Source organism: Orcinus orca, unplaced genomic scaffold (assembly GCF_937001465.1).
Source record: "Orcinus orca unplaced genomic scaffold, mOrcOrc1.1 scaffold_61, whole genome shotgun sequence".
Classification (NCBI taxonomy): domain Eukaryota; kingdom Metazoa; phylum Chordata; class Mammalia; order Artiodactyla; family Delphinidae; genus Orcinus; species Orcinus orca.
The window spans coordinates 1,157,978-1,181,930 of NW_026044106.1; the positions used below are offsets into that span (position 1 = coordinate 1,157,978).

A 23,953-nucleotide genomic window follows, 5' to 3' on the forward strand; every position below is an offset into this window, starting at 1 on the left:
CTGTTCTGTTTTGTAATCCAGTTCCTGTGTAGCCAAATATACATTCCGTGTATTAGTGATATCTTATGATGTTTCTTTTTCTGTGTGACTTATTTCAGTTAGAATCATCATACCTGAATCCACTCATTATGCTGCTACGGGCCTGATGACATAGATTTCATTGCTGAGTCATATTCAATTATACATAAGTACCACAATTTCTTTATCCATTTTTCACTTTCTGCGATATTGAACTAGTACTGTAAATGAGGTTCTTGTAAACAGAGCTGTCCCAAACTTAGGGGTGGCTGTGTCTTTTTGATTTTAATTTCCCTAAGCTATAGGGCCATAAGTGGAAGTGCCCTAGGCTCTGTTGCTTTGTTGTTTAGATGTTTCAGGAAACACCATACACTTCTCCCGAGTGGCTGTTGGCAATATACATCCCGCCCATCAGCATAACAAGGCTCCCAGTTCTCCATGGCCTGTCCTGCCTTTCTGGATTTTACACTTTTTTCAGATGGCCCTTTTGACCGGGGGGAAGTGACACTTCATTGTAGTGCAGATTTCCTTTGCAAGCTTGCTTGGTTGGCCAAAAGGGGCGTATGCGTTTTTTCCTGAATATATTCAGGAAAAAACGCATACGCCCTTTTTGGCCAAGTGCATCATTGTCGACGTTCTGCCTCTTTTCCTATGCTTTAAATGCAATTCCAGTCTACCTCCTGAAATCGGTTTCCTGCAATTCTGCCCCGCTTTCAAGTCCTCTTGGCAGCCTTACTTCACTATATTTTTGGACGATAGCTGTCATTTATAACTCTGCAGCTTTGTGAATTACAGTGCCCCTGAGCTCCTTTCTTCAACTCGCTTTCTTGTGAGCTGGCCGCAACCTCGCAGGATTGCTTCAGGCCCTAATCTGGTTCCGGCACGGCAGGCTGAGCCTTCGGTTAATTCCTCTTCCTGGTGGGAAATGAGAGTTAAATTTGCCCGTCCAGACACCTCCAGCTAGTCTCTCATTGGTTCTCCCTATTCCTGTTCATCTTCCGCAGAAATTGCAAACTGGGCCAAACAGGAGGTTAAAGACACTGACTCTCCAAGTCGGGAGAGTGTTAGTAAAGCGTCTGGAATGTTGCACCCGAGTACCAGGGGACAAGAACTGAGACATATTGGAACACGTCTCCCGATCACACGGTTGATCATACTCTGGGTTCCACATGCATGTTTTAGCTGAAGGAAGAATCCCTTAAACCTGGAGAGTTGAGACCCGTGGAATGGGTACCATGCAATATGATTTCAAAGGGTCTTCATTTGCTCACCGAACCTCTCCAATCCTATCACTGCTGCGTTTATGACCCTGTACACACGCTTGATTCTCTTTCGGAGACATAGCAATCCATAGGTTTTAAGATACTTACTAGTCAGGTACATTCTTAGGCATTTAATATGGGGTGTTGACTCCATTTCGTTGAGCAAGGAGTAGCTCTTGTGTATTACATATTTGGCTTAAGGAACTTTATCTGTGCTCATTTCAATCTCTGGTTTTATGCAGCACCCCAACTCACCTTTCCCCTTAAGCAAGCATAAATTGGTTTTCTACATTTGAGAACCTGTTGTGTTTTGTAATCCAGTTCCTGTGTAGCCAAGTTTACATTCCGTGTATTAGTGATATCTTATGATGTTTCTTTTTCTGTGTGACTTATTTCAGTTAGAATCATCATACCTGAATCCACTCATTATGCTGCTACGGGCCTGATGACATAGATTTCATTGCTGAGTGATATTGCATTGTACGTAAGTACCACAACTTCTTTATCCATTTTTCACTTTCTGCGATATTGAACTTGTCCCGTAAATGAGTTTCTTGTAAACAGAGCCGTCTCAAACTTAGGGGTGGCTGTGTCTTTTTGATTTTAATTTCCCTAAGCTATAGAACCATAAGTGGAAGTGCCCTAGGCTCTGTTGGTTTGTTTTTTAGATGTTTCAGGAAACAACATACACTTCTCCCGAGTGGCTGTTGGCAATTTACATCCCGCCCATCAGCATAACAAGGCTCCCAGTTCTCCATGGCCTGTCCTGCCTTTCTGGATTTTACACTTTTTCACATGGCTCTTTTGATGGGGGGGAAGTGAGACTTCATTGTAGTGCAGATTTCCTTTCCAAGCTTGCTTGGTTGGCCAAAAAGGGCGTATGCGTTTTTTCCTGAATATATTCAAGAAAAAACGCATACGCACTTTTTGGCCAAGTGCATCATTGTCGACGTTCTGCCTCTTTTCCTATGCTTTAAATGCAATTCCAGTCTACCTCCTGAAATCGGTTTCCTGCAATTCTGCCCCGCTTTCAAGTCCTCTTGGCAGCCTTACTTCAGTATATTGTTGGACGATAGCTGTCATTTATAACTCTGCAGGTTTGTGAATTACAGTGCCCCTGAGCTCCTTTCTTCAACTCGCTTTCTTGTGAGCTGGCCGCAACACCGCAGGATTGCTTCAGGCCCTAATCTGGTTCCGGCACGGCACGCTGAGCCTTTGGTTAATTCCTCTTCCTGGTGGGAAATGAGAGTTAAATTTGCCTGTCCAGACACCTCCAGCTAGTCTCTCATTGGTTCTCCCTATTCCTGTTCATCTTCCGCAGAAATTGCAAACTGGGCCAAACAGGAGGTTAAAGGCACTGACTCTCCTAGTCGGGAAAGTGTTAGTTAAGCGTCTGGAATGTTGCACCCAAGTACCAGGGGACGAGAACTGAGCCATATTTGAACACATCTCCCGATCACACAGTTGATCATACTCTGGGCTCCACATGCATGTTTTAGCTGAATGAAGAATCCCTTAAACCTGGAGAGTTGAGAACCGTGGAATGGGTACCATGCAATATGAGTTCAAAGGGTCTTCATTTGCTCACTGAACCTCTCCAGTCCTATCACTGCTGCGTTTATGCCCCTGTACACATGCTTGATTCTCTTTCGGAGACACAGCAATCCATAGGTTTTAAGATACTTACTAGACAGGTACATTCTTAGGCGTTTAATATGGGGTGTTGAGTCCATTTCGTTGAGCAAGGAGTAGCTCTTGTCTATTCCATATTTGGCTTAAGGAACTTTATCTGTGTTCATTTCAATCTATTGTTTTATGCAGCACCCCAACCCACCTTTCCCCTTAAGCAAGCATAAGTTGGTTTTGTAAATTTGAGACCCTGTTCTGTTTTGTAATTCAGTTCCTGTGTAGCCAGGTTTACATTCCGTGTATTACTGATAAATTATGATGTTTCTTTTTCTGTGTGACTTATTTCACTTAGAATCATCATACCTGAATCCACTCATTATGCTGCTACGGGCCTGATGACATAGATTTCATTGCTGAGTGATATTGCATTGTACGTAAGTACCACTTCTTGTTTATCCATTTCTCACTTTCTGCGATATTGAACTTGTATAGTAAACGAGGTTCTTTTAAACAGAGACGTCCCAAACATTTGGGTGGCTGTGTCTTTTTGATTTTAATTTCCCTAAGCCATAGGACCATAAGTGGAAGTGCCCTAGGCTCTGTTGCTTTGCTTTTTAGATATTTCAGGAAACACCATACACTTCTCCCGAGTGGCTGTTGGCAATTTACATCCCGCCCATCAGCATAACAAGGCTCGCAGTTCTCAATGGCCTGTCCGGCCTTTCTGGATTTTACACTTTTTTCACATGGCCCTTTTGACCGGGGGGAAGTGAGACTTCATTGTAGCGCAGATTTCCTTTGCAAGCTTGCTTGGTTGGCCAAAAAGGGCGTATGAGTTTTTTCCTGAATATATTCAGGAAAAAATGCATACGCCCTTTTTGGCCAATTGCATCATTGTCGACGTTCTGCCTCTTTTCCTATGCTTTAAATGCAATTCCAGTCTACCTCCTGAAATTGGTTTCCTGCAATTCTGCCCTGCATTCAAGACCTCTTGGCAGCCTTACTTCTGTATATTTTTGGACGATAGCTGTCATTAATAACTCTGCAGGTTTGTGAATTACAGTGCCCCTGAGATCCTTTCTTCAACTCGCTTTCTTGTGAGCTTGCCGCAACACCGCAGGATTGCTTCAGGCCCTAATCTGGTTCCGGCATGGCACGCTGAGCCTTTGGTTAATTCCTCTTCCTGGTGGGAAATGAGAGTTAAATTTTCCAGTCCAGACACCTCCAGCTAGTCTCTCATTGGTTCTCCCTATTCCAGTTCATCTTCCGCAGAAATTGCAAACTGGGCCAAGCAGGAGGTTAAAGGCACTGACTCTCCAAGTCGGGAGAGTGTTAGTAAAGCGTCTGGAATGTTGCACCCGAGTACCAGGGGAAGAAAACTGAGACATATTTGAACAGGTCTCCCGATCACACAGTTGATCATACTCTGGGCTCCACATGCATGTTTTAGCTGAAGGAAGAATCCCTTAAACCTGGAGAGTTGAGACCCGTGGAATGGGTACCATGCAATATGTCTTCAAAGGGTCTTCATTTGCTCACTGAACCTCTCCAATCCTATCACTGCTACGTTTATGCCCCTGTACACACGCTTGATGCTCTTTCGGAGACATAGCGATCCATAGGTTTTAAGATACTTACTAGTCAGGTACATTCTTAGGCTTTTAATATGGGGTGTTGAGTCCGTTTTGTTGAGCAAGGAGTAGCTCTTGTCTATTACATATTTGGCTTAAGGAACTTTATCTGTGTTCATTTCAATCTATGGTTTTATGCAGCACCCCAACTCACCTTTCCCCTTAAGCAAGCATAAGTTGGTTTTCTAAATTTGAGACCCTGTTCTGTTTTGTAATCCAGTTCCTGTGTAGCCAAGTTTACATTCCGTGTATTAGTGATATCTTATGATGTTTCTTTTTCTGTGTGACTTATTCCAGTTAGAATCATCATACCTGAATCCACTCATTATGCTGCTAAGTGCCTGATGACATAGATTTCATTGCTGAGTGATATTGCATTGTACGTAAGTACCACAACTTCTTTATCCATTTTCCGCTTTCTGCGAAATTGAACTTGTACCATAAACAAGGTTCTTGTAAACAGAGCCGTCCCAAACATTGGGGTGGCTGTGTCTTTTTGATTTTAATTTCCCTAAGCCATAGGACCATAAGTGGAAGTGCCCTAGGCTCCGTTGCTTTGCTTTTTAGATGTTTCAGGAAACACCATACACTTCACCCGAGTGGCTGTTGGCAGTTTACATCCTGCCCATCAGCATAACAAGGCTCCCAGTTCTCCATGGCCTGTCCTGCCTTTCTGGATTTTACACTTTTTTCAGATGGCCCTTCTGACGGGGGGGAAGTGAGACTTCATTGTAGTGCAGATTTCCTTTGCAAGCTTGCTTGGTTGGCCAAAAAGGGCGTATGCGTTTTTTCCTGAATATATTCAGGAAAAAACGCATACGCCCTTTTTGGCCAAGTGCATCATTGTCGACCTTCTGCTTCTTTTCCTATGCTTTAAATGCAATTCCAGTCTACCTCCTGAAATTGGTTTCCTGCAATTCTGCCCGGCTTTCAAGTCCTCTTGGCAGCCTTACTTCAGTATATTTTTGGATGATAGCTGTCATTTATAACTCTGCAGGTTTGTGAATTACAGTGCCCCTGAGCTCCTTTCTTCAACTCGCTTTCTTGTGAGCTGGCCGCAACACCGCAGGATTGCTTCAGGCCCTAATCTGGTTCCGGCATGGCACGCTGAGCCTTTGGTTAATTCCTCTTCCTGGTGGGAAATGAGAGTTAAATTTTCCCGTCCAGACACCTCCAGCTAGTCTCTCATTGGTTCTTCCTATTCCTGTTCATCTTCCGCGGAATTTGCAAACTGGGCCAAACAGCAGGTTAAAGGCACTGACTCTCCAAGTCGGGAGAGTGTTAGTAAAGCATCTGGAATGTTGCACCCGAGTACCAGGGGACGAGAACTGAGACATATTTCAACACGTCTCCCGATCACACGGTTGATCATACTCTGGGTTCCACATGCATGTTTTAGCTGAAGGAAGAATCCCTTAAACCTGGAGAGTTGAGACCCGTGGAATGGGTACCATGCAATATGACTTCAAAGGGTCTTCATTTGCTCACCAAAACTCTCCAATCCTATCACTGCTGCGTTTTTGCCCCTGTACTCACGATTGATTCACTTTCAGAGACATAGCAATCCATAGGTTTTAAGATACTTACTAGTCAGGTACATTATTAGGCGTTTAATATGGGGTTTTGAGTCCATTTCGTTGAGCAAGGAGTAGCTCTTGTCTATTACATATTTGGCTTAAGGAACTTTATCTGTGCTCATTTCAATCTCTGGTTTTATGCAGCACCCCAACTCACCTTTCCCCTTAAGCAAGCATAAGTTGATTTTCTAAATTTGGGACCATGTTCTGTTTTGAAATTCAGTTCCTGTGTAGCCAAGTTTACATTCCGTGTATTAGTGATATCTTATGATGTTTCTTTTTCTGTGTGACTTATTTCAGTTAGAATCATCATACCTGAATCCACTCATTATGCTGCTATGGGCCTGATGACATAGATGTCATTGCTGAGTGATATTGCATTGTACGTAAGTACCACAACTTCTTTATCCATTTTTCGCTTTATGCGATATTAAACTTGTACCGTAAACGAGTTTCTTGTAAACAGAGCCATCCCAAACTTTGGGGTGGCTGTGTCTTTTTGATTTTAATTTCCCTAAGCTATAGGACCATAAGTGGAAGTGCCCTAGGCTCTGTTGCTTTGTTTTTTAGATGTTTCAGGAAACACCATACACTTCTCCCGAGTGGCTGTTGGCAATTTACATCCCGCCCATCAGCATAACAAGGCTCCCAGTTCTCCATGGCCTGTCCTGTCTTTCTGGATTTTACACTTTTTTCAGATGGCCCTTTTGACCGGGGGGAAGTGAGACTTCATTGTAGTGCAGATTTCCTTTGCAAGCTTGCTTGGTTGGCCAAAAAGGGCGTATGCGTTTTCTCCTGAATATATTCAGGAAAAAACGCATACGCCCTTTTTGGCCAAGTGCATCATTGTCGACCTTCTGCCTCTTTTCCTATGCTTTAAATGCAATTCCAGTCTACCTCCTGAAATCGGTTTCCTGCAATTCTGCCCCGCTCTCAAGTCCTCTTGGCAGCCTTACTTCAGTATATTTTTGGACGATAGCTGTCATTTATAACTCTGCAGGTTTGTGAATTACAGTGCCCCTGAGCTCCTTTCTTCAACTCGCTTTCTTGTGAGCTGGCTGCAACACCGCAGGATTGCTTCAGGCCCTAATCTAGTTCCGGCACGGCAGGCTGAGCCTTTGGTTAATGCCTCTTCCTGGTGGGAAATGAGAGTTAAATTTGCCCGTCCAGACACCTCCAACTAGTCTCTCATTGGTTCTCCCTATTCCTGTTCATCTTCCGCAGAAATTGCAAACTGGGCCGAAGAGGAGGTTAAAGGCACTGACTCTCCAAGTCGGGAGAGTGTTAGTAAAGCATCTGGAATGTTGCACCCGAGTACCAGGGGACGAGAACTGAGACATATTGGAACTCGTCTCCCGATCACACGGTTGATCATACTCTGGGATCCACATGCATGCTTTAGCTGAAGGAAGAATCCGTTAAACGTGGAGAGTTGAGACCCGTGGAATGGGTGCCATGCAATATGACTTCAAAGGGTCTTCATTTGCTCACCGAACATCTCCAATCCTATCACTGCTGCGTTTATGCCCCTGTACACATGCTTGATTCTCTTTTGGAGACATAGCAATCCATAGGTTTTAAGATAATTACTAGAGAGCTACATTCTTAGGCGTTTAATATGGGGTGTTGAGTCCATTTCATTGAGCAATGAGTAGCTCTTGTCTATTACATATTTGGCTTAAGGAACTTTATCTGTGCTCATTTCAATCTCTGGTTTTATGCAGCACCCCAACTCACCTTTCCCCTTAAGCAAGCATAAGTTGGTTTTCTAAATTTGAGACCCTGTTCTGTTTTGTAATCCAGTTCCTGTGTAGCCAAGTTTACATTCCGTGTATTAGTGATATCTTATGATGTTTCTTTTTCTGTGTGACTTATTTCAGATAGAATCATCATACCTGAATCCACTCATTATGCTGGTACGGGCCTGATGACATAGATTTCATTGCTGAGTGATATTGCATTGTACGTAAGTACCACAACTTCTTTATCCATTTTTCGCTTTATGCGATATTGAATTTGTACCGTAAACAAGGTTCTTGTAAACAGAGCCATCACAAACTTTGGGGTGGCTGTGTCTTTTTGCTTTTAATTTCCCTAAGCTATAGGACCATAAGTGGAAGTGCCCTAGGCTCTGTTGCATTGTTTTTTAGATATTTCAGGAAACACCATACACTTCTCCCGAGTGGCTGTTGGGAATTTACATCCCGCCCATCAGCATAACAAGGCTCCCAGTCCTCCATGGCCTGTCCTGCCTTTCTGGATTTTACACTTTTTTCAGATGGCCCTTTTGACCGGGGGGAAGTGAGACTTCATTGTAGTGCAGATTTCCTTTGCAAGCTTGCTTGGTTGGCCAAAAAGGGCGTATGCGTTTTTTCCTGAATATATTCAGGAAAAAACGCGTACGACCTTTTTGGCCAAGTGCATCATTGTGCACGTTCTGCCTCTTTTCCTATGCTTTAAATGCAATTCCAGTCTACCTCCTGAAATCGGTTTCCTGCAATTCTGCCCCGCTTTCAAGTCCTCTTGGCAGCCTTACTTCAGTATATTTTTGGACGATAGCTGTCATTTATAACTCTGCAGGTTTGTGAATTACAGTGCCCCTGAGCTCCTTTCTTCAACTCGCTTTCTTGTGAGCTGGCTGCAACACCACAGGATTGCTTCAGGCCCTAATCTGGTTCCGGCACAGCACACTGAGCCTTTGGTTAATTCCTCTTCCTGGTGGGAAATGAGAGTTAAATTTGCCTGTCCAGACACCTCCAGCTAGTCTCTCATTGGTTCTCCCTATTCCTGTTCATCTTCCGCAGAAATTGCAAACTGGGCCAAACAGGAGGTTAAAGGCACTGACTCTCCAAGTCGGGAGAGTGTTAGTAAAGCATCTGGAATACTGCACAGGAGCACCAGGGGATGAGAACTGAGACATATTGGAACACGTCTCCCGATCACACGGTTGATCATACTCTGGGTTCCACATGCATGTTTTAGCTGAAGGAAGAATCCCTTAAACCTGGAGAGTTGAGACCCGTGGAATGGGTAACATACAATATGACTTCAAAGGGTCTTCATTTGCTCACCGAACCTCTCCAATCCTATCACTGCTGCGTTTATGCCCCTGTACACACGCTTGATTCTCTTTCGGAGACATAGCAATCCATAGCTTTTAAGATACTTACTAGTCAGGTACATTCTTAGGCGTTTAATATGGGGTGTTGAGTCCATTTCTTTGAGCAAGGAGTAGCTCTTGTCTATTACATATTTGGCTTAAGGAACTTTATCTGTGCTCATTTCAATCTCTGGTTTTATGCAGCACCCCAACTCACCTTTCCCCTTAAGCAAGCATAAGTTGGTTTTCTAAATTTGAGACCCTGTTCTGTTTTGTAATCCAGTTCCTGTGTAGCCAAATTTACATTCCGTGTATTAGTGATATCTTATGATGTTTCTTTTTCTGTGTGACTTATTTCAGTTAGAATCATCATACCTGAATCCACTCATTATGCTGCTACGGGCCTGATGACATAGATTTCATTGCTGAGTCATATTCAATTATACATAAGTACCACAATTTCTTTATCCATTTTTCACTTTCTGCGATATTGAACTAGTACTGTAAATGAGGTTCTTGTAAACAGAGCTGTCCCAAACTTAGGGGTGGCTGTGTTTTTTTGATTTTAATTTCCCTAAGCTATAGGGCCATAAGTGGAAGTGCCCTAGGCTCTGTTGCTTTGTTGTTTAGATGTTTCAGGAAACACCATACACTTCTCCCGAGTGGCTGTTGGCAATATACATCCCGCCCATCAGCATAACAAGGCTCCCAGTTCTCCATGGCCTGTCCTGCCTTTCTGGATTTTACACTTTTTTCAGATGGCCCTTTTGACCGGGGGGAAGTGACACTTCATTGTAGTGCAGATTTCCTTTGCAAGCTTGCTTGGTTGGCCAAAAGGGGCGTATGCGTTTTTTCCTGAATATATTCAGGAAAAAACGCATACGCCCTTTTTGGCCAAGTGCATCATTGTCGACGTTCTGCCTCTTTTCCTATGCTTTAAATGCAATTCCAGTCTACCTCCTGAAATCGGTTTCCTGCAATTCTGCCCCGCTTTCAAGTCCTCTTGGCAGCCTTACTTCACTATATTTTTGGACGATAGCTGTCATTTATAACTCTGCAGCTTTGTGAATTACAGTGCCCCTGAGCTCCTTTCTTCAACTCGCTTTCTTGTGAGCTGGCCGCAACCTCGCAGGATTGCTTCAGGCCCTAATCTGGTTCCGGCACGGCAGGCTGAGCCTTCGGTTAATTCCTCTTCCTGGTGGGAAATGAGAGTTAAATTTGCCCGTCCAGACACCTCCAGCTAGTCTCTCATTGGTTCTCCCTATTCCTGTTCATCTTCCGCAGAAATTGCAAACTGGGCCAAACAGGAGGTTAAAGACACTGACTCTCCAAGTCGGGAGAGTGTTAGTAAAGCGTCTGGAATGTTGCACCCGAGTACCAGGGGACCAGAACTGAGACATATTGGAACACGTCTCCCGATCACACGGTTGATCATACTCTGGGTTCCACATACATGATTTAGCTGAAGGAAGAATCCCTTAAACCTGGAGAGTTGAGACCCGTGGAATGGGTACCATGCAATATGACTTCAAAGGGTCTTCATTTGCTCACCGAACCTCTCCAATCCTATCACTGCTGCGTTTATACCCCTGTACACACACTTGATTCTCTTTCGGAGCCATAGCGATCCATAGGTTTTAAGATACTTACTAGTAGGGTACATTCTTAGGCCTTTAATATGGGGTGTTGAGTCCATTTCGTTGAGCAAGGAGTAGCTCTCGTCTATTACATATTTGGCTTAAGGAACTTTATCTGTGCTCATTTCAATCTCTGGTTTTATGCAGCACCCCAACTCACCTTTCCCCTTAAGCAAGCATAAGTTGGTTTTCTAAATTTGAGACCCTGTTCTCTTTTGTAATCCAGTTCCTGTGTAGCCAAGTTTACATTCCGTGTATTAGTGATATCTTATGATGTTTCTTTTCCTGTGTGACTTATTTCAGTTAGAATCATCATACCTGAATCCACTCATTATGCTGCTACGGGCCTGATGACATAGATTTCGTTGCTGAGTGATATTGCATTGTATGTAAGTACCAAAACTTCTTTATCCATTTTTCACTTTCTGCGATATTGAACTAGTCCCGTAAATGAGTTTCTTGTAAACAGAGCCGTCACAAACTTAGGGGTGGTTGTATCTTTTTGATTTTAATTTCCCTAAGCTATAGGGCCATAAGTGGAAGTGTCCTAGGGTCTGTTGCTTTGTTTTTTAGATGTTTGAGGAAACACCATACACTTCTCCCGAGTGGCTGTTGGCAATATACATCCCGCCCATCAGCATAACAAGGCTCCCAGTTCTCCATGGCCTCTCCTGACTTTCTGGATTTTACACTTATTTCAGATGGCCCTTTTGACCGGGGGGAAGTGAGACTTCATTGTAGTGCAGATTTCCTTTGCAAGCTTGCTTGGTTGGCCAAAAAGGGCGTATGCGTTTTTTCCTGAATATATTCAGGAAAAAACGCATACGCACTTTTTGGCCAAGTGCATCATTGTCGTCGTTCTGCCTCTTTTCCTATGCTTTAAATGCAATTCCAGTCTACCTCCTGAAATCGGTTTCCTGCAATTCTGCCCCGCTTTCAAGTCCTCTTGGCAGCCTTACTTCACTATATTTTTGGACGATAGCTGTCATTTATAACTCTGCAGGTTTGTGAATTACAGTGCCCCTTGAGCTCCTTTCTTCAACTCACTTTCTTGTGAGCTGGCCGCAACACCGCAGGATTGCTTCAGGCCCTAATCTGGTTCCGGCACGGCACGCTGAGACTTCGGTTAATTCCTCTTCCTGGTGGGAAATGAGAGTTAACTTTGCCCGTCCAGACACCTCCAGGAAGTCTCTCATTGGTCCTCCCTATTCCTGTTCATCTTCCGCAGAAATTGCAAACTGGGCCAAACAGGAGGTTAAAGGCACTGACTCTCCAAGTCGGGAGAGTGTTAGTAAAGCGTCTGGAATGTTGCACCCGAGTACCAGGGGACCAGAACTGAGACATATTGGAACACGTCTCCCGATCACACGGTTGATCATACTCTGGGTTCCACATACATGATTTAGCTGAAGGAAGAATCCCTTAAACCTGGAGAGTTGAGACCCGTGGAATGCGTACCATGCAATATGACTTCAAAGGGTCTTCATTTGCTCACCGAACCTCTCCAATCCTATCACTGCTGCGTTTATGCCCCTGTACACACACTTGATTCTCTTTCGGAGCCATAGCGATCCATAGGTTTTAAGATACTTACTAGTAGGGTACATTCTTAGGCGTTTAATATGGGGTGTTGAGTCCATTTCGTTGAGCAAGGAGTAACTCTCGTCTGTTACATATTTGGCATAAGGAACTTTATCTGTGCTCATTTCAATCTCTGGTTTTATGCAGCACCCCAACTCACCTTTCCCCTTAAGCAAGCATAAGTTGGTTTCTACATTTGAGACCCTGTTCTCTTTTGTAATCCAGTTGCTCTGTAGCCAAGTTTACATTCCGTGTATTAGAGATATCTTATGATTTTTCTTTTTCTGTGTGACTTATTTCAGTTAGAATCATCATACCTGAATCCACTCATTATGCTGCTACGGGCCTGATGACATAGATTTCATTGCTGAGTGATATTGCATTGTACGTAAGTACCACAACTTCTTTATCCATTTTTCACTGTCTGCGATATTGAACTAGTCCCATAAACGAGTTTCTTGTAAACAGAGCTGTCCCAAACTTAGGGGTGGCTGTGTCTTTTTGATTTTAATTTCCCTAAGCTATAGGGCCATAAGTGGAAGTGCCCTAGGCTCTGTTGCTTTGTTGTTTAGATGTTTCAGGAAACACCATACACTTCTCCCGAGTGGCTGTTGGCAATATACATCCCACCCATCAGCATAACAAGGCTCCCAGTTCTCCATGGCCTTTCCTGCCTTTCTGGATTTTACACTTTTTTCAGATGGCCCTTTTGACCGGGGGGAAATGAGACTTCATTGTAGTGCAGATTTCCTTTGCAAGCTTGCTTGGTTGGCCAAAAAGTGCGTATGCGTTTTTTCCTGAATATATTCAGGAAAAAACGCATACGCCCTTTTTGGCCAAGTGCATCATTGTGGACGTTCTGCCTCTTTTCCTATGCTTTAAATGCAATTCCAGTCTACCTCCTGAAATCGGTTTCCTGCAATTCTGCCCCGCTTTCAAGTCCTCTTGGCAGCCTTACTTCACTATATTTTTGGACGATAGCTGTCATTTATAACTCTGCAGGTTTGTGAATTACAGTGCCCCTGAGCTCCTTTCTTCAACTCGCTTTCTTGTGAGCTGGCCGCAACACCGCAGGATTGCTTCAGGCCCTAATCTGGTTCCGGCACGGCATGCTGAGCCTTTGCTTAATTCCTCTTCCTGGTGGGAAATGAGAGTTAAATTTGCCCGTCCAGACACCTCCAGCTAGTCTCTCATTGGTGTTCCCTATTCCTGTTCATCTTTTGCAGAAATTGCAAACTGGGCCAAACAGGAGGCTAAAGGCACTGACTCTCAAAGTCGGGAGAGTGTTAGTAAAGCGTCTGGAATGTTGCACCCGAGTACCAGGGGACGAGAACTGAGACATATTGGAACACGTCTCCCGATAACACGGTTGATCATACTCTGGGTTCCACATACATGATTTAGCTGAAGGAAGAATCCCTTAAACCTGGAGAGTTGAGACCCCTGGAATGGGTACCATGCAATATGACTACAAAGGGTCTACATTTGCTCACCGAACCTCTCCAATCCTATCACTGCTGTGTTTATGCCCCTGTACACACGCTTGATTCTCTTTTGGAGACATAGCGATCCATAGGTTTTAAGATACTTACTAGTCAGATACATTCTTAGGCGTTTAATATGGGGTGTTGAGTCCATTTCGTTGAGCAAGGAGTAGCTCTTGTCTGTTACATATTTGGCTTAAGGAACTTTATCTGTGCTCATTTCAATCTCTGGTTTTATGCAGCACCCCAACTCACCTTTCCCCTTAAGCAAGCATAAGTTGGTTTTCTAAATTTGAGACCCTGTTCTCTTTTGTAATCCAGTTTATGTATAGCCAATTTTACATTCCGTGTATTAGTGATATCTTATGATGTTTCTTTTTCTGTGTGACTTATTTCAGTTAGAATCATCATACCTGAATCCACTCATTATGCTGCTATGGGCCTGATGACATAGATTTCATTGCTGAGTGATATGCATTGTATGTAAGTACCACAAATTCTTTATCCATTTTTTGCTTTATGCGATATTGAAGTTGTACCGTAAACGAGGTTCTTGTAAACAGAGCCGTCCCAAACTTTGGGGTGGCTGTGTCTTTTTGATTTTAATTTCCCTAAGCTATAGGACCATAAGTGGAAGTGCCCTAGGCTGTGTTGCTTTGTTTTTTAGATGTTTCAGGAAACACCATACACTTCTCCCCAGTGACTGTTGGCCATTTACATCCCGCCCATCAGCATAACAAGGCTCCCAGTTCTCCATGGCCTGTCCGGCCTTTCTGGATTTTACACTTTTTTCAGATGGCCCTTTTGACCGGGGGGAAGTGAGACTTCATTGTAGTGCAGATTTCCTTTGCAAGCTTGCTTGGTTGGCCAAAAAGTGCGTATGCGTTTTTTCCTGAACATATTCAGGAAAAAACGCATACGCCCTTTTTGGCCAAGTGCATCATTGTGGACGTTCTGCCTCTTTTCCTATGCTTTAAATGCAATTCCAGTCTACCTCCTGAAATCGGTTTCCTGCAATTCTGCCCCGCTTTCAAGTCCTCTTGGCAGCCTTACTTCAGTATATTTTTGGACGATAGCTGTCATTTATAACTCTGCAGGTTTGTGAATTACAGTGCCCCTGAGCTCCTTTCTTCAACTCGCTTTCTTGTGAGCTGGCCGCAACACCGCAGGATTGCTTCAGGCCCTAATCTGGTTCCGGCACGGCACGCTGAGCCTTTGGTTAATTCCTCTTCCTGGTGGGAAATGAGAGTTAAATTTGCCCGTCCAGACACCTCCAGCTAGGCTCTCATTGGTTCTCCCTATTCCTGTTCATCTTCCGCAGAAATTGCAAACTGGGCCAAACAGGAGGTTAAAGGCACTGACTCTCCAAGTCGGGAGAGTGTTAGTAAAGTGTCTGGAATGTTGCACCCGAGTACCAGGGGTAGAGAACTGAGACATATTGGAACACGTCTCCCGATCACACGGTTGATCATACCCTGGGTTCCACATGCATGATTTAGCTGAAGGAAGAATCCCTTAAACCTGGAGAGTTGAGACCCGTGGAAGGGGAACCATGCAATATGACTTCAAGGGGTCTCATTTGCTCACTGAACCTCTCCAATCCTATCACTGCTGCGTTTATGCCCCTCTACTCATGCTTGATTCTCTTTCGGAGACATAGCAATCCATAGGTTTTAAGATACTTACTAGTCAGGTACATTCTTAGGCGTTTAATATGGGGTGTTGAGTCCATTTCGTTGAGCAAGGAGTAGCTCTTGTCTATTCCATATTTGGCTTAAGGAACTTTATCTGTGCTCATTTCAATCTCTGGTTTTATGCAGCACCCCAACTCACCTTTCCCCTTAAGCAAGCATAAGTTGGTTTTCTAAATTTGAGACCCTGTTCTGTTTTGTAATCCAGTTCCTGTGTAGCCAAGTTTACATTCCGTGTATTAGTGATATCTTATGATGTTTCTTTTTCTGTGTGACTTATTTCAGTTAGAATCATCATACCTGAATCCACTCATTATGCTGCTACGGGCCTGATGACATAGATTTCATTGCTGAGTTATATTGCATTGCACGTAAGTACCACAACTTCTTTATCCATTTTTCACTTTCTGCGATATTGAACTTGTCCCGTAAAAGAGTTTCTTGTAAACAGAGCCGTCCCAAACTTTGGGGTGGCTGTGTCTTTTTGATTTTAATTTCCCTAAGCTATAGGACCATAAGTGGAAGTGCCCTAGGCTCTGTTGCTTTGTTTTTTAGATGTTTCAGGAAACACCATACAATTCTCCCGAGTGGCTGTTGGCAATTTACATCCCGCCCATCAGCATAACAAGGCTCCCAGTTCTCCATGGCCTGTCCGGCCTTTCTGGATTTTACACTTTTTTCAGATGGCCCTTTTGACCGGGGGGAAGTGAGACTTCATTGTAGTGCAGATTTCCTTTGCAAGGTTGCTTGGTTGGCCAAAAAGTGCATATGCGTTTTTTCCTGAACATATTCAGGAAAAAACGCATACGCACTTTTTGGCCAAGTGCATCATTGTCGACGTTCTGCCTCTTTTCCTATGCTTTAAATGCAATTCCAGTCTACCTCCTGAAATCGGTTTCCTGCAATTCTGCCCCGCTTTCAAGTCCTCTTGGCAGCCTTACTTCAGTATATTTTTGGACGATAGCTGTCATTTATAACTCTGCAGGTTTGTGAATTACAGTGCCCCTGAGCTCCTTTCTTCAACTCGCTTTCTTGTGAGCTGGCCGCAACACCGCAGGATTGCTTCAGGCCCTAATCTTGTTCTGGCACGGCAGGCTGAGCCTTTGGTTAATTCCTCTTCCTGGTGGGAAATGAGAGTTAAATTTGCCCGTCCAGACACCTCCATCTAGTCTCTCATTGGTTCTCCCTATTCCTGTTCATCTTCCGCAGAAATTGCAAACTGGGCCAAACAGGAGGTTAAAGGCACTGACTCTCCAAGTCGGGAGAGTGTTAGTAAAGCGTCTGGAATGTTGCACCCGAGTACCAGGGGACGAATACTGAGACGTATTGGAACACATCTCCCGATCACACGGTTGATCATAATCTGGGTTCCACATGCATGTTTCAGCTGAAGGAAGAATCCCTTAAACCTGGAGAGTTGAGACCCGTGGAATGGGTACCATGCAATATGACTTCAAAGGGTCTTCATTTGCTCACCGAAGCTCTCCAATCCTATCACTGCTGCGTTTATGCCCCTGTACTCACGCTTGATTCTCTTTCAGAGACATAGCAATCCATAGGTTTTAAGATAGTTACTAGTCAGGTACATTCTTAGGCGTTTAATATGGGGTGTTGAGTCCATTTCGTTGAGCAAGGAATAGCTCTTGTCTGTTACATATTTGGCTTAAGGAACATTATCTGTGCTCATTTCAATCTCTGGTTTTATGCAGCACCCCAACTCACCTTTCCCCTTAAGCAAGCATAAGTTGGTTTTCTAAATTTGAGACCCTGTTCTGTTTTGTAATTCAGTTCCTGTGTAGCCAAGTTTACATTCCGTGTATTAGTGATATCTTACGATGTTTCTTTTTCTGTGTGACTTATTTCAGTTAGAATCATCATACCTGAATCCACTCATTATGCTGCTACGGCCCTGATGACATAGATTTCATTGCTGAGTGATATTGCATTGTACGTAAGTACCACAACTTCTTTATCCATTTTTCACTTTCTGCGATATTGAACTTGTCCCGTAAAAGAGTTTCTTGTAAACAGAGCCGTCCCAAACATTGGGGTGGCTGTGTCTTTTTGATTTTAATTTCCCTAAGCTATAGGACCATAAGTGGAAGTGCCCTAGGCTCTGTTGCTTTGTTTTTTAGATGTTTCAGGAAACACCATACACTTCTCCCGAGTGGCTGTTGGCAATTTACATCCCGCCCATCAGCATAACAAGGCTCCCAGTTCTCCATGGCCTGTCCGGCCTTTCTGGATTTTACACTTTTTTCAGATGGCCCTTTTGACCGGGGGGAAGTGAGACTTCATTGTAGTGCAGATTTCCTTTGCAAGGTTGCTTGGTTGGCCAAAAAGTGCATATGCGTTTTTTCCTGAACATATTCAGGAAAAAACGCATACGCCCTTTTTGGCCAAGTGCATCATTGTCGACGTTCTGCCTCTTTTCCTATGCTTTAAATGCAATTCCAGTCTACCTCCTGAAATCGGTTTCCTGCAATTCTGCCCCGCTTTCAAGTCCTCTTGGCAGCCTTACTTCAGTATATTTTTGGACGATAGCTGTCATTTATAACTCTGCAGGTTTGTGAATTACAGTGCCCCTGAGCTCCTTTCTTCAACTCGCTTTCTTGTGAGCTGGCCGCAACACCGCAGGATTGCTTCAGGCCCTAATCTTGTTCTGGCACGGCAGACTGAGCCTTTGGTTAATTCCTCTTCCTGGTGGGAAATGAGAGTTAAATTTGCCCGTCCAGACACCTCCAGCTAGTCTCTCATTGGTTCTCCCTATTCCTGTTCATCTTCCGCAGAAATTGCAAACTGGGCCAAACAGGAGGTTAAAGGCACTGACTCTCCAACTCGGGAGAGTGTTAGTAAAGTGTCTGGAATGTTGCACCCGAGTACCAGGGGACAAGAACTGTGACATATTTGAACCCGTCTCTCGATCACATGGTTGATCACAATCTGGTTTCCACATGCATGTTTTAGCTGAAGGAAGAATCCCTTAAACCTGGAGAGTTGAGACCCGTGGAATGGGTACCATGCAATATGAATTCAAAGGGTCTTCATTTGCTCACCGAAGCTCTCCAATCCTATCATAGCTGCGTTTATGCCCCTGTACTCACGCTTGATTCTCTTTCAGAGACATAGCAATCCATAGGTTTTAAGATACTTACTAGTCAGGTACATTCTTAGGCGTTTAATATGGGGTGTTGAGTCCATTTCGTTGAGCAAGGAGTAGCTCTTGTCTGTTCCATATTTGGCTTAAGGAACTTTACCTGTGCTCATTTCAATCTCTGGCTTTATGCAGCACCCCAACTCACCTTTCCCCTTAAGCAAGCATAAGTTGGTTTTCTAAATTTGAGACCCTGTTCTGTTTTGTAATTCAGTTCCTGTGTAGCCAAGTTTACATTCCGTGTATTAGTGATATCTTATGATGTTTCTTTTTCTGTGTGACTTATTTCAGTTAGAATCATCATACCTGAATCCACTCTATGCTGCTACGGGCGTGATGACATAGATTTCATTGCTGAGTGTTATTGCATTGTAGGTAAGTACCACAACTTCTTTATCCATTTTTCACTTTCTGCGATATTGAACTTGTACCGTAAACGAGGTTCTTGTAAACAGAGCCGTCCCAAACTTTGGGGTGGCTGTGTCTTTTTGATTTTAATTTCCCTAAGCTATAGGACCATAAGTGGAAGTGCCCTAGGCTCTGTTGCTTAGTTTTTTAGATGTTTCAGGAAACACCATACACTTCTCCTGAGTGGCTGTTGGCAATTTACATCCCACCCATCAGCATAAAAAGGCTCCCAGTTCTCCATTGCCTGTCCTGCCTTTCTGGATTTTACACTTTTTTCAGATGGCCCTTTTGACCGGGGGGAAGTGAGACTTCATTGTAGTGCAGATTTCCTTTGCAAGCTTGCTTGGTTGGCCAAAAAGCGCGTTTGCGTTTTTTTCCTGAATATATTCAGGAAAAAACGCATACGCCCTTTTTGGCCAAGTGCATCTTTGTGGACGTTCTGCCTCTTTTCCTATGCTTTAAATGCAATTCCTGTCTACCTCCTGAAATAGGTTTCCTGCAATTCTGCCTTGCTTTCAATGCCTCTTCATAGCCTTACCTCAATATAGTTTTTTAAAATAGTTGGCCTTTATAACTCTGCCTTTTTTGAATTGCAGTGGCCCTTAGCTCCATTTTTCAGCTCTTATTTTTGTGATCTTGCCTCATAACCACAGGATTCCTTCAGGCCCTATTCTTCTTCTGGGGTACCTTGCTGTGCCTTTGGTTTATTCTTCTTACTGATGTGAAATTAGAGTGACATGTGCCCATTGAAACCGCTACAGCTTGTTTCTCACTGGTTCCCCCTATTCCCATTCATCCTCCGCACTAACTGCAGAATGTGCGATACCAGAACTTAAAGGCATTGACTCTCCATGGGGGGATGTTGTTAGTAAAGTGGCTGGAATGTCGATCCGGAGCCCCAGGAGAGGAAAAATGAGGTGCGTTTTAGAAACCTTTCCCGATCATATGGTATACCAGTCGCTGGGTTTCCCAAGCATGGTTTAGCTGTAGGAAGATTCCCTTCAACCTGGATTGTTGGGACCCTTGGAATGAGTAGCATGAAGTATTGCATTAAACTTTTGGCAGTTGCTCACCAAAACTCACCAATCCTCTCAGCCCCAAGTGTCCAGCCTTATGTGTTATCCAGCTGTGGGTTTATATGTGGTCAATCCAGGTTGCATCACAGCCCCTGAGCAAATTTTGTAAGAATTTTTCTCTCTTTCATTGTTTCTGCATTTTGTTTTTAAAATTTATTTCTATAATGGGGTTTAGCTCATTTTCACTGCTGTGTTTGTGCCACTCTGCACACACTTGATTCCCTTATGGAGATATATCAATACATGGATTTTAAGATTCTTATTACTCAGATATATTTCTCTGCGGTTTATAAGGTGTGTTGAGGCCAGTTCATTGAGCAAGGTGTAGATCTTGTCTAATATCTATTTGGTTTATTGAACGGTATCTGTGCTAATTTCAAACTCTGGTTTTATGCATCACCCCACCTCTCCTTTCCCCTTAAGCTGACATAAGTGTGTTTTCTAAATGTGAGACACTGTTCTGTTCTGTAATTCATTTCTTGTGCAGCCATATTTACCCTCCCTCTATAAGTGATATCTTATGATATGTTTCTTTTTCTGTTTGACTTATTTCAAGTAGTATTACCGGACCTAAATCCACTCTTTATCCTTCTACTAGCCTTATTACATTGATTTCATGGTGAAGAGATATTCCATTGTACATAAGTACCACATCTTCTTTATCCATTGTTCTCTTTCCTGGGATATTTAAGGTGTACTGAAGTTGAGGTTCTTGTAAACAGAGTAGCCCTAAACTGTGGTGTGCTTGTGTCTTGTTGATTTTTAGACTTCCCTAGATATATTCCCATGATTGGAAGTGTCCTATGCTCTGTAGCTCTGTTTTTTAGATGATTTAGGAACCACCATACACTTTTCCAGAGTGGCTCTCGGCAGTTCACACACTGCCCATCAGTGTATAAAGGCTCCCTGTTCTCCATGGCCTGTCCTGCATTTCTGGATTTTACAATTTTTTAGGATGGCCCTTTTGACCGGTGGGAAATGAGACTTCTTTGTTGTGCACATTTGCATTGCTTGCTTGCTTCGTTGCCCATAAAGTGCGTATGCGTTTTTTCCTGGATATAATCAGGAAAAACGCATACGCCCTTTTGGGCCAACTGCATCATTGTCGAAATTCTGCCGCTTTTCATGTGCTTTAAAGGCGAGTCCAATCTATCTCTTGAAATCTGTTTCTTGCAATTCTGTCTTGCATTCAGATCCTCTTCTTTGCCTTACCTCAACATAGTTTTGGACGTTAGTTTTCGTTTATAACTCTGCAGGTTTGTGAATTGCAGTGACCCTGAGCTCCATTTTTTAAGTTGCTCTTTTGTGAGCTGGCCTCAAACCCACAGGATTGCTTCAGGCCCTATTTTGGCTCCGGCGAGGTGGGCTGAGCCTTTTTTCAATTCTTATTCTTAATGGGAAATTAGAGTGATATGTGCCCGTCCAAACCCCTACAACTATTCTCTCATTGGTTCCCCCTCTTCCCGTTCATCCTCCTCACAATTTGCAAAATGTGTGAAACAGAAGTTGAAATGTGCTGATTCTCCAAGTGGGGAGATTCTAAGTAACGTGGCTGGAATGGTGAACAGGAGCACCAGGAGAGGATAAATGAGCTGCATTTTAGACACATCTCCCGATCACATGGTGTACAGTCCTCTGGGTTTTCCATGCATGTTTTAGCTGTAGGAAGATCCCTTGAACCTGCAGATTTGGGACCCATTGAATGGGTACCAGGTAGTATTACTTTAAAGGGTGTGCATTTCCTCACCCAACCTCACATTTCTCTTAGTGCAAACAGTTTCCAGCCTTATGTCTCATCCTGCTGTGGGTCTAGATATGTTCAATCCATGTTGCATCACCGTCCCTGAGGAAAAGTTGTAAGAGGTTTTCTCTGTCTCTCTGTCGTTTATTTTTTTCAATTTATTACTATATTGGTTACAGCTGATTTTCAAAGCTCTGTTTCTTGCTGTTGTACATCCACTTGATTCACGTACAGAGAGACATCAGTAAATTCTTTTTCAGATTCTTACCAGTCGTATATATTCTTTTCCGGTGACTTGAGTGTGCTGAGTGCAGTTCTTTTAGCTACCGTGTGGGCTTTGTTGATTATCAGTTTGGTATTTGGAATGGTATCTTTGCTAATTTCAACCTCCTGGATGATGCCTCACCCCTCCCCACCTTTCCCGTTTAGCAGCCTTATGCGTGTTTCCTACATATTTGACTATGTTTTTGTTTTGTAATTTATTTCATGTGTAGCCATTTTGGATTCCACCTTTAAGTGATATCTTATGATATGTGTCTTTTTCTTTTTGAATTATGTCACTTAGAATGATCATACGTAACTCCTCCGGAGTTGTTACAACTGGCCATAGTTCATTGATTTCCAGGCTGAATAATATTCCACTCTACCTAAGTACCATATCTCTATCCATTTTTTCTCTCCAGAGACATTTAAGTTATATCCTAGTCGAGGATCTTTTAAACAGAGAGGGGGTAAACATTGGGGTGCCTGTGTCCTCTCGATTTTTGTTTTTCCCAAGATATACGCCCATGAGTGCAAGTGCCCTATGCTCTGTAGCTCATTTTTTAGATGCTTTAGTAAACACAATACACTTCTCCAGAATGGCCGTTGGCAATATATATTTCCACTATAAGTCTCACAGGGCTCCCTCTTCTCCTTGCCCTGTCCTGCATTTCTGTTGTTTACGCTTTATGAGGATGGCTCTTCTGACTGATGCGAAGTGATATCTTTTGTAGTATTGACTTCCAGTGCCCACCTGTTTGCTTGGCTAAAAAAGTGTATGCCCTTTTCTTGAATATATACAGAAAAAAACGCATACACCCTTTTTGGCCAACTGCAATGTTGGCAATGTTCAGCTCCTTTTCTCGTGCTTAATGGCGAGTCCTTTCTACCTCCTCAGATCCCTTTCCTGCCATTCTCCCTTGCTTACAAGTCCTTTTCTCTGACTTTCCTCAAGACATTTTTCAGTGATGGATATTTTCAACTCTGCAGTTTCGTGAATTTTACTGCCCCTGAGTTCCATTGTGCAACTTGCGTTTATGGGAACTGACCACAAAGCAGCGGGATTTCCTCAAGCCCTATACTGTTTCCATGGGCAACCCTAGCCTTTGGTCAATTCGTCTTCCTGATTGGAAATTAGAGTGACATGTGCCTGTCTGAACACCTAGGACTTGTCTCTCATTGTTCCTCATCCTTCCGCTTCATCCTCTGGACAAATTCCAAACTGTACGCAACAGGATGTTGACAGTGCTGACATCTCCAAGTGGGGAGACTGTTAGTAAAGACGCTGGAGGGGTGAACCCGAGCACCAGGAGATGAGGAGATGAGATGCCTTTTCCAAACTCTTCCCGATCAGACGGTATACCATCCTCTGGGTGTGACAGACATGTTTTAGCAGTAGGAAGAGTCCCATTCATGTAAGGAGAACACCAGGGCTTTTTCAAAATCAGTGTCTGCCCGAAACCCAAACTGGGGAATTTTTTAAGCTACGGCTACACATATGTTCATTAAGGGCCTTGGGAAGTAGGCAGAGTCCAAACTTTAGATGATTGAAGTCTTCAGGGTCAGAAGAACTCACCACCAGCTTCCCTTAGGTTACACTTTAACTGTCATTGATAGATGACAATGACAATAAAAATATCTATTCTTTTCCAGATTATTTCCCCTTATAGGTTATTGCAAAATGTTGAGTGTAGTTCCCTGTG

At 43.4% G+C, this 23,953-nt stretch overlaps 1 long non-coding RNA gene across 3 annotated transcripts in view; it reads left to right on the forward strand.

Moving 5' to 3' along the window:
- The window catches only part of LOC125963368 (uncharacterized), a 441,676-nt gene that overhangs the window by 367,352 nt on the left and 50,371 nt on the right, over positions 1-23,953 (forward strand). The gene's annotated exons all lie outside the window — the stretch shown is intronic.